General features: G+C 44.4%; 1 protein-coding gene across 4 annotated transcripts in view; it reads left to right on the top strand.

The window, feature by feature from the left end:
* The first annotated feature begins 6,607 nt into the window (after positions 1-6,607).
* Positions 6,608-16,184, top strand: part of CREB5 (cAMP responsive element binding protein 5) — a 262,546-nt gene continuing 252,969 nt past the window's right edge. For 3 of the 4 annotated variants that reach the window (XM_081883355.1, XM_081883352.1, XM_081883356.1), the window contains exon 1: positions 6,615-6,689. The gene's annotated coding sequence lies outside the window, so the exon portion shown is untranslated. Of the gene's footprint in view, positions 6,690-16,184 lie in introns of all 4 variants that reach the window. The other variant, XM_081883354.1, reaches the window with a different exon arrangement.

The raw sequence follows: 16,184 nt of genomic DNA, 5'->3' as shown, positions 1-16,184 counted from the left end.
GGAATGGAGCAGGTGTGTCTAGCATGGAGATAGCTGCACCTGTTGCTTTGCTGTCTATTGGAAAGCTTTCAAAGGCACAGGGACTCGAGAGAAACAAAATATTGGCAACCTCCTGTTTCTGTACCTCAGTGCACCTCTGATCCAGTTTTGAAAGATAGAGATCTGACTCCCTGCCCTCAAGTTCTGCTTTCTCTTGATAGTTAGCAAATCAGGAAAAGAGTCTCTAAAGTTCAATGAGCTGGCCTCCTAACTAGCTAACTAGAGAATGATTTCTTGTCAAGTGTTCTCTGCCACCACCACTTTTATACAAGCTGCGAGGAAATGTAAACCTCTGTAAAAAGGCTGATTCTCTCAAAGAAGAGAGCTAGCATTGGATTACCTGATCTTCACCTCAGGGAGGAGGTACCTCTGCATTTAATTCAAATTGCACCAAGATATCAAGAAGAACTTGCAATCTCCAGTAAAGGGGTTTCTCAACCACTTTTTTCATGCTTGCTGTGGCCAGCAGGGTTATAATTGTCCTCCACAGCATGGTTACTGCAACTGGTAAGGATACATTTGTAAGATAAGAAGACCAAATAAGAGAGCCAGTGTGGTGTAGTGGTTAAGAGCGGTAGTCTCGTAATCTGGGGAACCGGGTTCGCTCTTCCACATGCAGCTGCTGGGTGACCTTGGGCCAGTCACACTTCTTTGAAGTCTCTCAGCCCCACTCACCTCACAGAGTGTTTGTTGTGGGGGAGGAAGGGAAAGGAGAATTTAAGCCGCTTTGAGACTCCTTAAAGGGAGTGAAAGGCGGGATATCAAATCCAAACTCCTCCTCCTCCTCCTCTTCCTCCTCCTCCTCTTCTTCTTCTTCTTCTTCTTCTTCAAATCTTGATGCCTTTATCAATTTTTTTCATTCAACTGCAGATGATCTTAAAAAGGTACAGGTACCCCCTGACCATTAGGTCCAGTTGCAGACAACTCTGGGGTTGTGGCGCTCATCTCACTCTATAGGGTGAGGGAGCCGGCGTTTGTCCGCAGACAGCTTCTGGGTCATGCAGCCAGCATGACTAAGCTGCTCCTGGCGAACCAGAGCAGTGCACAGAAACGCTGTTTACCTTCCTGCCAGAGCAGTACCTATTTATCTACTTCCACTTGATGTGCTTTTGAACTGCTAGGTGGGCAGGAGCTGGGACTGAACAATGGGAGCTCACCCCGTCACAGGGTTTGGAACCGCCAACCTTCTGATTGGCAAGCCCTAGGCTCTGTGGTTTAGACCACAGCACCACCTGCGTCCCAGATTATCCTAACCAACATCAAATGGGGGGGAGGCGGTCAGCTCACCTCATGCTTAATTTATTCTTAACTCTAAAGAAACAACACCTAAGCATTTATATTCTTTTGATAGGGATAACGTGTGAAGCAAATGATCTGACGGCTTTCAAATGCTATCGCTTATGAGGAAAGAGGGTTTTTTTGTTCTCTAGCAACAAGATTATCGTAAATGTTAAAAGTAATGATGGTATTAATCAGGTCTGGCAGCAATTTAGAAAATCACATGGTTGATAATTTTATATCTTTAAAATTGCATGTAAAATGTAGTGGAGACCCTATTAACCATTAATTTTGTGACATCAGTAGGGGTTTTTTTTTACTTGAAACGAATGTATGACATACACAGCTCCTTTAATTATTGCAATACCTTTACTTTCCACTTCATCAGATATTTTACTGGGATGACTAAGATTTTGGAGGCTTGCTGAAACAGCACCAGTATTAGCATTACTCACAAAAAGTACCCTCAACCTGTCTCATCCCAATCAAAATTCGGAGGGGCTTTAAATTTCAGACACCTTTTTCATTTTGACTGAACGTTGGGTGCATTTATGAAAGCTATTTTATGGTTTCAATTACAGTTTTGAGCTACTGAGTCAAAGAGGAAGCCCCTAACATACACAGACAGCCTGATCTTGTGGCCCTACTACATGGTGGCTGGTGTATCAGGGCAAACATGATGTAGTCACCATCATATGCATCAAGGCAGGGGTGGAGAACCTGTGATTCTCCAGGCATTGATGGACTTCAGCTCCCATCAGCCCTGGTTTGCAGGGGCAACAGTGATGAGGCCAGTTGTCGTCTAACAAGATTTGGAGGACCACAGATTCTCCATCCTTGCATTAGGTGGTGGTCAACAAGACTGAATTGCTGGGACCTTTTGCATCCTCATGGCTATGTAGACCCACAGGCACCGTCAACTGGTGCAGTTGTAAAGGTAAAGGTAAAGGGACCCCTGACCATTAAGACCAGTCATGGCCGACTCTGGGGTTGCGGCACTCATCTCGCTTTATTGGCCGAGGGAGCCGACGTACAGCTTCTGGGTCATGTGGCCAGCATGACTAAGCCACTTCTGGAGAACCAGAGCAGCGCATGGAAACGCTGTTTATCTTCCTGCCGGAGCGGTACCTATTTATCTACTTGCAATTTGTGCTTTCAAACTGCTAGATTGGCAGGGACCGAGCAATGGGAGCTCACCCCGTCGCGGGGATTCGAACCGCCGACCTTCTGATCGGCAAGTCCTAGGCTCTGTGGTTTAACCCACAGCGCCACCCGCGACCCTTGGTACAGTGGTACCACGGGTTAAGTACTTAATTCATTCCAGAGGTCCGTTCTTAACCTGAAACTGTTCTTAACCTGAAGCACCACTTTAGCTAATGGGGCCTCCCGCTGCCACCGCCACACAATTTCTCTTCTCATCCTGAAGCAAAGTTCTTAACCCAAGGTACTATTTCTGGGTTAGCAGAGTCTGTAACCTGAAGCGTATGTAACCTGAAGCATATGTAACCCGAGGTACCAGTGTAGTTTGTGCAGAGATCTTCTGCCTCTGGAAACTGCACTGCAGGAAACAAAGCAATCGGTGCCATTTCCCCCATCGCTGCCGCACCTATCACCTTCCTATGCATCCTTCCATTAGCTTTTGTACAGTGCCTGGAGATATACAGGTGGAAGGTGATTAATAAATAAGTACACTGGCACCTCAGGTTACACATGCTTCAGGTTACATATGCTTCAGGTTACAGACTCCGCTAACCCAGAAATAGTACTTTGGCTTAAGAACTTTGCTTCAGGATGAGAACAGAAATCGTGCTCCAGCAGCGTGGTGGCAGCAGGAGGCCCCGTTAGCTAAAGTGGTGCTTCAGGTTAAGAGCAGTTTCAGGTTAAGAACGGTTCCCTGGAACAAATTAAGTACTTAACCCAAGGTACCATTGTATTATTAATAACCATGTGAACAGATGGGCCACAGCTCATCTGCATTGCGTGCAAAAAGGTGGTGCTATGGGAGAGGACAACATCCCTATATCTCTTCAAATATTGAACCACCTCTTGAGGCAAGTCTCCTTAAGCAGCTGCACTAACTCCTGGTCAGTTTCCTTGCACAATTCAATGTACTAGTTTGGAACCCGGATCCCTGCAGGGTCTCTTTCCTCTATTTCCTCCTGTCCATTCACTGAAGTTCTTGGCCAGGTGTGTTCTCTGATTGACATGTGGAGTGGAGGAGGGGAGAAGCTGCAGAAAGAGGCTTATTGGTGATGGTGGACCAGTTGCAGAGAACACTTTCCAAGGAGCGGGGCAGGGAGGGGTGGTGCAGCTGAAGCCAGGAATTGATGCAACAAGAATTTTTAAACATTTAGTCCCAAGGGGGGCGGTGCATGTGCCTGTGTATATATGGCAAGGCAAGGTATGCAGCTGCTGTTGGAGATTTTTTTTACACAAGGTGACAAAGTCCAGGGTTTAAAAATGTATTTTATCCTTGAATCAGCTGATATTGTTGATTGTTTCATTGAAAGATTTGGTGTAAGCAGACTTGAAAAAAATCTATTTGAAAAGTGCGTATTATTCTTATTCTTATTCTTATTCTTAATATTTTATGTTTTTCCCAACCTGATGATCACCCGTCTCCACCCTTCTTTATATTGTTCATTGTTCTTGCAGCTCCAGTAGCAAAAATGGACCTAAGACTCCAGATGAGTCTTGCGTCTGGCGTCTTGCTGCAGGGAACTTCTAAGGATTCCAAGGCAAGCTAAGAGTTACTACATGGACCATTCCTACTTTGGGGCGCCTTGGGCAGTTGTTTTTTGCAAAAATCTCTTTCTGTGTCAAGTGGCCTTTCACCAAAGTCCTTTACTGCGCACTTTGTAGGCTCACTGCTCTGCTGAGATGGGGACAGTGTGGTGCAACTCTAACAGTGCATCTTAGTGTATGTTTTGTGTTCCCTCGCTGGACACAGGACTCCAGGTCTGACCAAGGCAGAATAGAATGGTACTATTACTTCCCATGATCTGGACACTATACTTCTGTCGATGCAGCCTAGAATAGCATTACCTTTTTTTTTTTTTTGCTGCTGCTGCTGCTGCTGTATCACACTGTTGACTCATATTAACCTTGTGGTCGACAAAGGACCCCAGATCCTTTTCATGTGGACTACTGGCAAGCCAGGTGTCCTCCTCCTTATATTTGTGCAGCTGGTTCTTCCTGGCTAAGTGTAGAACTATTTGTCCCTATTGAAATTCATTTTGATAGTTTTGGCTCTGTTTTCCAATCTGTTAAAGTCATCTTGAACTTTGATTCTGTCTTCTGCAGCGTTGGCTTCCCCTCCCACTTTGGTGTCATCTGTAAATTTGATGTGCATCCCCTCAATTCCTTCATCCAAGTAATTTATATTTACCTTTATTGTATGATCATACTTTTTGTGGTATCAAAGGTGCATTTTAGTAGCACTTCAAAAAACACTTTTTGCTCTTACTTGATTCTATGTTTGAGTCCTACTTTGAAGGTTGGGATATGCATACCTTTTTTTAGCGACCTGGGTTTGGTACCCAGATCTCCCAGATCCCAAATTTTTCTTTGCAGTGTTGGGACAAGAAATTTCAAATACACAGCAGTTCTTTGAGAAGGGGATGCTTAAAAATATTACAGTTTATTTCCAGTCAACTATGAAGTACGCACAACCCTTTCCTAACTGACCCACCTTGGATTGGGGTTCAGAATCAGAATTGGAAGAATCTTGATTTGCATCAGCTACCAGCCATAGCAATGAAATAAAATAAAATGTACTGAAGATAGAGGTAAAAACTTAACTATACAAAAAACATTCTGGAGGTTTACATCAATAATCAAATAATAGATCATATTCTAATTGCTCCTGCTATTCCCACCCCCACCCCCACCCCAGTTCTTGCTATCACCTGATTATCTTGATCTTCTAGAAGAAAGGCTACAGTAGCCAGATGGGCAGGGTATAATAATAATAATAATAATAATAATAATAATAATAATAATAATTAATTATATCCCACCTCTGCTGCTGCTCATTCCCTAAGAGGAGCAGAAGGTCCTTTATTTGAGGAGGCAAGTGAAAGACTAGGCCCCCATTTACACAGGAGAGACCCTATAGATCTTTTCCTTGGCAGCAACTGACTCTAAGACCCACAGTGATTGGCAGAATAAATGCTCCTTACATCAGTTGCCAGTAGAGAATAAACTGACCTGACCAATCTTAGCTCTTTGAAAAAGAAGGGATGGTCAAAATTGTATTTCCTACATGGCTGCTTCTGTCAATCAGGCCTCAAATAGTTAACCATAGGAAACTGAGGCTGCAAAATCCAAAGGTAACAGTATGATAATAATTTAATTAGGACTTATTAAAATATTACAAAGCAGAGAACCAGCTTTGTTCTTCTCAAATCTTTATCAATGTAAAGCAAAAAGCAGCAACATTTGGATGGAGGTGCACAAACTGATCTGGATGTAACCTCCCTGCAGTTTGTAGCAAGAGTTTGTAGCAACAGACTTGCATTCCAAGCCCCATGCACGTTTTCCCGGGTCTGGGAGTAAGTACCGGTGGCCGAAACGGGACATGTGATTAGGTATGCGCAAGACCAGAGTACTGAGTTCAAGGGAGCACATTCAAGATGCCGCAGGTTGCTGCAAAACAGAGTTCAGGATGCACCAAGGCTAGAGCTACTGAGACGACCTGCCTCGTAGCGGGCAGTGCGCCCTCTGCATGTGCTCAGAGGCTTCCTTTCTCCTGTTCTTCAGCGTTCTGGGGTCGAACCTCGGCTCAGATTAAGCCCTGGGGGGTGGGCTACCCTTCTTCAATAACTGCACGTGTGAATGGGCGCCGTTGCACGAAGCCCTTTTCTCCGCCGCCTCCGGCAACTGCACCGGGGACGCTCCCTGGGACTTCTCCCGCCCGCCCGCCCTCCTTCTCCCCCGGGAGCGGAGGTGGGGGCTCGCCGCTTTCCAGCTTCCTTCTCCCGAACCCATCTAGCCGGAGATTTTTTCCAAGCTGACTCACAGAACTAAGGGCAGCGTCCTGTCATCCCCGGCGCGGCAAGCTGTTGCTTGCGCCGCTTGCGCTCTCTGCCTTCGCCCTCCCTCTCCTCCTCCTCCCTGCGCCCTGAATGGCTGGAGGGGAGGCGGGCGGGGGCGGAGCCCAGCCAGGACACGCCCCTCCGGGCCCCGCCCACCGCTCGGCTCTCTCCCTTGAGCAGGGACCGCAATGATTTAGAAGTTCAGGAATCCCACGTGACGTCACGGAGGGTGATGTAATGCTTCTCTAAATAGAACGTATTGTAACCTTCTCTCAGTCCAACGTGGTTCCTTCACCCAGGCTGCTCGCTGGTCCTTTCCCCGCTTACACTTGTTGGGTAAGTCCCTCGAAATACGGAGCTGCCTTTCTGATTGCCCCAAAACGCAACTTTACATCGCGTTGTAGGGGGGTGGAAAAACAAAACAAAAAAAGAGAGGCAAAACTCGCCTTGCTCAAAACTTCTCGCTTGCAAGGGGTTTTGCTGCTGCTTTCTTCTTGCCCCAACGAGCGCGCGCGCGTGTGTGCGAATTCACACACACACACACGCGGGGCAGGTACTCCGCGGGGCAAAAGAAAACGCAAAGTGGCGGGGGGTTAAAACAACAACAGCGATCGAGTAAAAACTGCGAAATGTTTGTAAACGATGTTTTTTCCCTCTCTCTCTCTCTCTCTCTCTCTCTCTCTCTCCTTTCTTTCTGTTTTGGTTGTGCTGCTGCGTCTGGGATTTTTCCCGGGTCTCTGCTACAAGTTGATGGTTGTTTGGGTATGACTTTCACTTGGGAGAAGGAGCCGCTCTCGCTCTCAGCTCGGCGACCGGGAGGCGAGAATTGGCTAGGTGGGAAAGTGTGGGAGAGACCCGAACCGGGAAGATGTAACGGGGGGATGCGGGCGTCTCCGCGCGCTCCGCCTCTTTGCCCCGTGCGCTGGCACGGTGCGTTATCAAGTGGGAAGATTTATCTGTTATTCGTTTATTTATTTGCCGGGGGATGGGTGTGTGTGTGTGTGTGTGTGTGTGTGTGTGTGTTGGAAGGAAATAACCCGCCTGGGCTGTGAAGAGTTAAAATGGGGGGACTTCTCTATATAAAAGGCGAAGAAGCGGCAGAGGCAACCTTTGGCGACCGCCAAGTGCACGAAAGTTTGGGTGCTTGTGGAACCAAAGCGGTGGCGAAGAAAGTCGTCCTCTTGCTGTCAGGGAGACTCCATCAATGAGATCCTACCTGTCGCCTCCACCTTCTGGCCCGACAAGACTTTGGGAACTTCGACAACCCGAGAAAGCCCTTCCCCAGACCCCGTAAATTGCTGGGAAACGATCGCTCAGGCGCGGAGAACGGTGCGCTCTGCGTGTGCTCAGAAACACTCCAGGCGTATGTGTTCCTCTGGCATTAAAAAAAAAAATCCCTGATGGAAGGGAGGCTGGCAGGCTGGCAACTCGTCCCCTGAACTGTTTCTTTTAAATGCCCCGTCCCCTTGGCTTGGGGGCACTCCTGATGCCATCGCCGCTTGCCCGCAAGAAACCAGAGAGGTAAACCTCGTGGCCAGCATGTTGCCACCACCGCCGACCTCTTAGGTTCGGGCAAGCGCTTTGTAAGGGGAGAGAGCGACCCGGCTCGCCGCCCCCTGTCCTGTCCCGCAAGATCTTCCTTGTTGGGCGCAATGACAGCGCTCTCCTTCCCCACCAGCTCGCGGCTGCCTCCCCACCCCACCTCCTGATCGCTTCGTGTCTCCAGCGCGAAAACTTTTGAACTCAGCTTAGGGACTAAGGAGCGACCAGGAGAAGTTTCATCCTTTGGCTTGGGCCATCTCGGCGAGGGCAGAGGAGACCATCTCTCTGCGCCCTCCTTGCCGCACCACCTTTCCATCGCCTGTCCCCGCGTGGTCCCCTGTTCCAAAAAGGTGTGTGTGTGTGTGTGTGTGTGTGTTTGGTTGTTAGGTGGCTGCCCCTTCCTTTACACACACACACACACACACACACAGTGTCGCTCCCGCCCTATCTGACACTCTGTCTGGGAGTCAGAGGCTGGATCCCGGGCCATTACGTCATTCTGCAGGCTAGTAAAATGTGTGATTAAGAGACTCCGATCTTGGGGGCTGGGGGTTGGCCTGAGGATCAGCAACCCGGCTGATCAGGCGCTGCTACCTGGCTCTGTCCGATTCCTTTAGATCCAAACCCTCCCCCTCTTAAACACTGGGATATGTCTCCCTCTCCCCACCCCCCAAACCCTCCTTCTTGGCTAAGTTTTGTCGTCTGAGAAGAGCGTCAAAAGGGGAAATACCTGCTAAGCTCAACTTGCCTGCTGCGGTGTTTGCGCCATGCTGAGCGATCGTCGAGATCCAGGGCTCCTAGGAAAACTTCGCAGCGCCAAAGACAAAGAGCTTTCTCCCACCCCCCACCTCCAGCACACACCCCTTTCCCCCTTTTAACCGGGATAGTAGGCAAGTAGTAAGCCTGTCTCTTTAAATCCCCAACACCAAGCAGCGCGATGAGAAGTTTCTTACACGGAATCGGGCTGATACTGCACGCGCAAAGTTTGGAAGAAGGAAAAAGGTCTGATCGGGAAGGGAGAGTTTTCTAGGGATTTCCTGGTCATCACCGAAAGGTTGGGCGGGAACATTCCGATCCCGATTATATCTTACTTGGAAATATCCTATTGAATTTCCCGAGGTTTTTATTTTTAAACCCAGGGAGCTTCCAGTTGTAGCAGCCTTTCCACTGGCTCCTGGGGACGCTGCACTTGGCTGAAACTAGGACCTGAGAGAGATTTGGAACTGAGGTGCCTTGAGTCTAGCGAGTTACCTCAACTAACTCCCAAGAAAACTTTTTTTTTTTTTTTTTTGCAGGAAGAAACTGTCATGGAGAAAAAGTGAATATAAACCTAGGCAGATAGATTATTTCAATCCAGATCTTGTCTGTACATTCACATATGCACACACCACGCAAATATAAAATATGCAAGTGTGTAAATATAATTTTAGGTTCTTCTTTTTGAGGGCAGAGGCAACACAACTCGGAACTGTTCTGCTGCATAACTGGGGGTGGAGTATGCCAAGTTTCGAAAGCAGTCTTGAGCATCTTTTACTTTTACGCTTCAGATAAAATTTTCAGCAAGAACTTTAAACGGCTAAATCTCATTCTTGGGACTCCCCCCCCCCTCTCTTGTGCAGGTTGCAAAGCTCCAGAGAGAAGTGTGATTAATGATCAGCTATAAGTGATTAGTGGTTTTATTCAAACTGTTACCTCTGACCAGAAGCACACATCAGAGGATTAAGAGGCTCTTTTAGATAAATGCTCATTAGTGGAAGGGGAAAATCAAAGATAATAGGCAGGCACACAGAGACAACTTTCTAGGAAAATCACTCCTGTCTTTGGAATAATAAGCTCTGTTCACAGAAAGGCACTTTAATTTAAAAGTTGCTTTTATCTTGTAAATCAAAGTTTGATGTAGAAGTCCACCGGGCTATTATAACCTAGATTTTCCCATATCCACAGGACATAGATTATCTTGGTTGTGATATTTCTTTTCCTTATAAAGAAACAATTGGGATCTTGAAAGAAACTAATCATTCCCAAGTCCAAGATTCTTAAGGTATCCACTTTGAACGTAAGCCTGAGAGACCTGTTGTCGGTTAACTAGATGGCGCAGTACAGTATATACATCCCAGAGATGTATAGTTCTCCAGTGCAGCATGTAGCAGCAGCTCACTGCGTGCCCTTTAATGCTTTCAAAAAAAGTTGATTCTATCCCGGGTTTAAGGCTAGACAGTTCTATACATTTTTAGTCACATTTTCCAAGCAACTTAAAGGCTCGTGGAAAAATTAATCTCACCGCTTCAAGAAATGGAAGGGGTGAGAGCGGGTTGGTGGGTGTCAAACACTTGATTAAAGTACTGTAGTTACTTGGAACGGGAGATCTGCTTTCAACAGTGGATTGAACAGCTAGAACTCCACTAGTCTTACATTCAGAATCATAGACCCAGACAGATTTTCCATGTTACTTTTACTGTTGAGAGAGAACAGAATACGGGCACTAGGAAGGAGAGTTGACTTGTGGATTGGGTGAAGCAACTTATCCTCCAGAATGCGGTTCTTTTTTCCCTTGTCTACTCTTTTCTTCTGCTGTCTATGTGCTATCCTGTGTTTTGTGGTGAATTATTACCTATTCGTAAGGTATCATGATAATGGTGCTGTACTTCCATTTATGTCTCATGCTTGTGCTGGGAGACAGGGCTCAAACAGTAAATTTGACAAACAAAACAACTTGTTTATTATGTGGTGCCAATGGTTACAACTGCTCAGGCTAAACTCTCTTTAAAAAGATACCTACGTCCAATGAGTAGCGGAGAAAGAAGTAAGACTAGGGGTGATATATTTGACTTGAAGTGTTGTTTAGGATTGCAGTATAGGTATTCTGGATATCCTTCTCTTGTATATAAAAAGGTGAGGACTGAGACAGATCTGTTGACACAGCAAACTGTATTAACAGCAAAAATTGGTGTTGCAATTCAGACTGGAATGGGAATGAGGTTGAGGAAAGGGGGATCTCAAAAAGAGCATAGTTTGAAACTGCAGGGAAAGCCCAAGACAGAGTGGACCATCTATAGTTTGCTATGACTCTTCAGAAGTCACTGGCTCCATTTGTCTAGATGTTGTGCATTGTGATATTTAGTTCGAGGGCCCTTTCTAGAATCTAGAAAAGTGTTCCTGGTCTCTCGGCCCAGTTATTACAAACTTTTTTATAGCATTACACCTAATCTAATCTTGCAATATTCCCACTTGGAAATCAGTCCTGTCTAGAAAATAGGGTAGATCCAATGTGCAATTCTCATACACCTGTGTTTATTTCACGCTGGGTGAGAGACATCGATCATCACATGTGTGATGAAGTATGTCATGTATTGGAAGTTTGTAACATTTCACAAACGTTTGCTCACACCAGGTTTAGAGTTTAGGCAATTGGCACCATGTAGTGTGTGTGTGAAGCAGCCCTTAGTTGGAAGGGGGTAACTATAAATTGACTTAAGACACTTGATATTTTGCCGTCCTCCCATATTAGCAAATCTTTATTTATGCTGGCAGTAGGGACAAAGCAATTCAATCTGCACACCTCAACGGAAAGACCCAAACCCACTTTGAGATATTTTGTACTTCAGCACAATACAAACCTGGGTACTTATCATGAATATGCCTCTGTTTTTTATGATCTGGGCTGCTTTAGAATATTCTGTTCTTCCTTTTTGTGTGAAAATCATCCAACGTGTCTAGTTAAAAAATAATTGTGCAGGCCTCATAAATTAGGAAGCTGCCTTTGGTGTGATCTGCCTTTAAGTGGAAACCTAGTTTAGGTTCATATGAAATTTCATACAACTGACTGTCTTCCTGATGGCAGATAAAATTAGCCCTGTGTAATATTTCACAATTTTCAAGTTCCATCAGCGTTTCTTCTCTTTTGCCAAAGTGAATTAATGCACAGCTTAAAACACTTACTTCAGCAAGTTGAAAATTATCTTCGACAGAGGATAGTAAAATTTGGTCCCAGTCGCTTGTTACCTTTGTCTACACCTCTTACTACTTAAAAAATGGTTATGTAGTTACATTTGTTTAAAATCCACATTAAAGTCAGGATTCTAAAGGCTGTTGAATTTCCCCCCCCCCCACTTAGTCATTCCATTTAACTGAATGATCCTTTCCTGAATTGGGTTTTGGATTTGCATATAGATTTTTTAATCGTTAAGAGGCTAACCAGTTTCAATTAAGTCATTTAAATTGCATTGCTGTTCATATAGTTGCTAGTTCACTATATGAACTAGCAACTATATGAACTGACACATTTTGTTACCTGATTTGTTTAGCCATGCTGTAGCTGTCTGGGCATGGGTTTGAGAGTAAAGAACTTCTACCTCTAGTTACTGTATGTTAAAGAGTTACGGTCCTGGGATGAAGTTCTTAGCACAATTGTGTTGCTTGAATTCCACTGTAGCCGATGCAGAAGCATGCAGGACTGTGGCTCTGGTTTTCCGGAAGTAGAATGTTGCCAAATCTAATATCTGAAGGCTGCAAACCATGCAAATTGTGTACAGTTTGGTACATGTCACATAGCTGCATCAGGAGGTACTTTGTGAAGCATAGCACGAAATCTTAAATAACAAGAGTTCCCACCCAGCCTGATAGCCCTTTGTTTCCGTCTTCAAAAACTTAATGAATCATGATGTTGACTCAGTTTGGTGAGATGCAAAATGTAAAAGGAGGTGTGATATTAACTACGAACCAAAACTTTAAAGCTGTGCTAACATGACAGATGTGTTTCTTTAAATTACTTTGTTAAATTTGGAAATGGATGCCAAACACACAGTCCTAATTTTTAGTGCTTGCATTCAGCTAATGCTGTCTTATTTGGGAAGTTAATTGAAATGTAATTCATTTGCAGATAAATATACTTAGGATTGCTGCCTTTGCATTCCAGTCCTGAGCATGTTTACATTGATTTGAGTGGAACTTACTTTTAGGTTTAGGGTCTTTAGGTATCATCAGTGCACTACTTTTCTGGTTAAAAAAAAAAGAAGGTTACTTGCAATCCAATAATGTTTACTCCAAAGTAAGTACCATAACTTCTAGTGTTGCATACTCCAAGCAAGTATGAATGGAATTGCAGCTTTAGTAAGTTACTAGGTCATAGCAATAATTAGACCAGAGATTATATTCTGGTCTAATTGAGTATCAGCCAAGTTAAAAAGTAGGAAAATGCTTATACAAGGAAGTTATTCTTTGAATATAATTGTTATGCCCATCATTCATGTTCCGTAATAATAACTGTTTAATGGGGAATAATGGGAAATAACACTGTGTTGAGTTTTTATAGCTAAAACATATTTGAGATGTTTTCAAGCCTGAGCCAGCCAGCATCTTTATAATAATAGCTTGCTTGGTGTTCCCAGGGACATTTGCATTACGTAGATCCTGCTCTTTTGAAATAAAGCATATGTGGTTCTGTACAATGCAAATTAAAACAATGGATAAAACAGAATGCTCCCAAATAATTGGCTAATAAAAAACTGTGAACAAACAAACAATTAACTAACTAAATAAATAATAAAGCTAGAGAAGAAACCAAGTAGATCTGCTAGGGAAGGAGACCCCTTGGAACTCAGAAAAGCCTGAACTGTCTTCTGAAAAAGCGTAACTCTTGAATACCATTGTAAAGCCAACAGAGAGGAGGCAGAATCATCATCATCATCATCATCATCATCAACAACAACAACGATAATGTTTTTACCCCGGAGATCTGGCTGGATTTCCCAGCCACTCTGGGCGGCATACAGCACATATAAAACATAATATAAAACAAAACAAAAAAAAGCAACCATTGAAAACTTCCCTATACAGGGCTGCCTTCAGAGGTCTTCTAAAAGTCTTCTAAAATAAGAGTTTCAAAGCCTTGATTTCCATGCCTTCAGAAGATATGTACTGGATGGAGAATCTCTATGCTGTGAGACCCTGCAGCAACCATACATTCCATAGTTAGAACCACACTTGACAACTGTTATCTGCTCTATGTGAGGCCGCCTTCAAAGATGGTTCAGAAGCTTCAACGGCTGCAGAATGGAGGTGTCTACTTGTCTGTGAGGACCAGGCACTCAGAGCACACGATGTCATCTTAGCTGCCATGCTTGCCATTTCTAGTGACCTCTGAAGCTCTGAATGAATTGGGACCAAGCTGCTTGAAAGACCACCTGCACCATAATCAGTGTGTCTGGGCTCTGAGATAGGCTTTGAAGGCCCTGTTTATGGGTCCATTGCTAAGAATGGTTAAGTCTGGTGAGCCCAGTGTGGTGTAGTGGTTAAGAGCGGTAGCAGTGGCGTAGCGTGGGGGTGCAGGGGGGGCCGGCCGCACCAGGCGCAACAAATGGGAGTTAGGGTTAGGGGGCGCAAATCCACGGGTTAGGGGGTGCAAATTACTTGCCTTGCCCCGGGTGCTGACAACCCACGCTACGCCACTGAGCGGTAGTCTCGTAATCTGGTGAACTGGGTTTGCTTCTCTGCTCCTCCACATGCAGCTGCTGGGTGACCTTGGGCCAGTCACACTTCTCTGAAGTCTCTCAGCCCCACTCACCTCACAGAATGTTTGTTGTGGGGGAGGAAGGGAAAGGAGAATGTTAGCCGCTTTGAGACTCCTTCGGGTAGTGATAAAGCGGGATATCAAATCCAGACTCTTCTTCTTCGTAAGTCCGGTAAGCACCTTTCTGTTTATTTATTTTACTTATGTATTAAATTTGCATGTATTAAATTTGGTGTACAGCAGATAGATATGCTTATGTTTGGCTGCCTATTGCTTTAAATGTCAGCACCTTCCCTTGAAACTGGGCCTGGGAAGCCACTTGGATTTAATGAAGCTGTTTGAAAATTGGCATCGTATGTTCCCTATGGCCCGCCCCAGTTGACAGTTTGGCAGCAGCCATTTTGACTCAGTTATCTTTTCTGAGAGCTCTTCAAAGGCAGCCCCACGTGATCTTATTTAATTAAAAGTTGGCGTTCTGATTTTAGCATGCAAATGGTGATTGTAGTAAAACACTTGAAAATATGGAGTTGTCCAAAGGGAGATGGCTGGGTTTTTGGTGGGGTTTTTTAATGGAGGATTTTCAAAGTAAAGTTTAAAAAATAAGACTTAGTATGGTTTCCTGAGCTTGTAAGATGTTATGCTTCATTTAATATATATACATATACATATACATATCTCCCTGCTTGGAAATTCAAAGAAGTCACTTCTCCAAAGTAATTTTAATAAATATTTTAGATATACTAGTGTTAGTTTAATTTGATATAATGCTTGCAGTTTTTGAGATCTCTCATTGTGTGATTCTACTCTAGGATCATTGTCAAAAAAAAAAAATGCTCAGCTTGCTCTGTGTCACTACTGGTGTCTAGCTTGCATTTCTCAAGTAGCACCCTCTCATATACCCACCAGGTATTCGGATACCATTTCACCTGTGCTTAAACAGCTGCAGTGTCTCAGTTTTGGGGCGCAATCCGACATATTCAGTATGCATGACCTAGAACCAAGGCACCTGAATAGTAGCATATGTTAAGGTCTTTCTTGAAGGTCCACCTCAGGGTGCTCTGAGATTCCACACCCCAAATGATGAGGTATAAATATTATTCAATCAATCGATAAAGATCAGTGCCAGATTTACGTATAAGCTAAATAAGCTATAGCTTAGGTGGGCCCCTCCCCAAAAAAAATTAAAGGGAAAAAAACCACTGGATGTACATTTCCAAAATATAAGATAAAAAACCAATAAAATAAAACCTACATACAGCAACAGTGGCAAGTGGCTTTAGATACCTAGTAGGTCCATAAATGACCATATAGCATATTTTCAACACAAAAAAGCGACAATTTGTTGTTGATAAAGGACAGCTGGACATATATAGGGCCCCATTACCTTCAGTAGCTTAGAGCCTCATCAAACTTTAATCCGGCCCTGATAAAGATGCAAAACTGTTATGGCATGCTCAAAAAAAGAAAACATTCAAGAGTTCCATAGGGTATGTGCCAGCTTTCGGATGAACCTAAAGTAGTTCTCTGGATTGTGGACCAGGGGATTGTGGGATGTAATGCTTTAGTGGTTCATCAAAGAAAGCAAATGAACTGTAAGGAAGTAGGGTGAATTAGCTAGGAAACCTGAACAGGTTACATACTCATAGAACCCATACTGGGACTTTAGTTATCACTTATAACTCATTCTGCTGTCTGGAATTTACAGTGATGGTGGTAAAGTGTAGGTCATTTCTATTCGCTTGTGATGGGATTATGTCTGAAGGAGGGATTCCAATCCATGT

This window comes from Podarcis melisellensis (genome assembly GCF_964234715.1).
Source record: "Podarcis melisellensis genome assembly, chromosome: 12".
Lineage (NCBI taxonomy): Eukaryota > Metazoa > Chordata > Lepidosauria > Squamata > Lacertidae > Podarcis > Podarcis melisellensis.
Note: the sequence above shows the minus strand (reverse complement) of the source record. Positions and strands in the feature narration are given on the sequence as shown.